This window comes from Phytophthora parasitica (genome assembly GCF_000247585.1).
Source record: "Phytophthora parasitica INRA-310 unplaced genomic scaffold supercont2.702, whole genome shotgun sequence".
In the NCBI taxonomy this organism is placed as follows: Eukaryota; Oomycota; class Peronosporomycetes; order Peronosporales; family Peronosporaceae; genus Phytophthora; species Phytophthora nicotianae.
Window position 1 is genome coordinate 1 of NW_008649688.1, and position 1,046 is coordinate 1,046.

Genomic DNA, 1,046 nt, shown 5'->3' on the forward strand with positions numbered 1-1,046 from the left:
AAAAAAAAATGACTTTTCAAAAGGGAAAAATACCTCTAAATACTTTAGAATATGATATTAAATATCATTTTAATGAATTTAAAACTCCATCAGGTATCTGTAGTATTAAATTATGGATTTTTTTTAAACCTATACAAAGAACATTAAATTCTAATTTTTTAAAAAAACAAAAAATTAAAAAAATTAAAAAATCTTAATTATGTTATTTCCAAAAAAAACTAAATATAAAAAACAATTTAAAGGTAAACTTGTGGGAAAGACAACAAAAGGTAATAATATTATTTATGGTAAATATGCAATTAAGGTTTTAGAAGAAACTCGTTTAACTTCAAGACAAATAGAAGCAACTCGTAGGATAATTATTCGAAAAATGAAACGATTAGGATTTCTTTGGATAAGAGTTTTTCCTGATATACCTGTTACAGCAAAACCTACAGAAAATCGTATGGGTAAAGGAAAAGGTGCTGTTTCTTTTTGGGTAGCTAAAGTTAAAAAAGGACAAATTTTATATGAAATTAGTGGTATTTCATTGGAAAATGCAAAAAAAGTTTTAAAAGCCGGTTCAAATAAATTACCAGTTAAAACAAAATTTATTTATAAATAATAAGGCTTATAGTTTAATTGGTTAGAGCATACCGCTCATAACGGTATAGTTGTAGGTTCAAGTCCTACTAAGCCTAATTAAAAAATTTTTATTTTAAATGAAAAAATTAAAAAAACAAAAAATTAATAATTTACTAAATTATCAACAATTTTTAAACAATAATTATTTAAAAAATAAAAAATTTAAATTAAAAAATATTTTATTTGAAAATCAAATTTTATATAATAATGTAAATTTAGAATCTTATGTAATTGAATTTAATAATTATGAAAATATTTATTTACCTTTTACTTTAATAAAAATAGATGAAATTTCAACAATTGATATAAAATATGAAAATATTATATTATTTAATTATGATTTAACTTATAATATATTACATCAATTTAATAAAATAATGTTTCAATATATATTAAAAAACAAAAATAATTCAATAAAAGGT

General features: G+C 19.3%; 1 non-coding gene across 1 annotated transcript; it reads left to right on the forward strand.

Moving 5' to 3' along the window:
- Window positions 1-606: 606 nt before the first annotated feature.
- PPTG_20617 lies at window positions 607-680 on the forward strand. The gene has a single exon. It is a non-coding gene; the product is annotated as a tRNA-Met (tRNA).
- The last annotated feature ends 366 nt before the right edge of the window (window positions 681-1,046 follow it).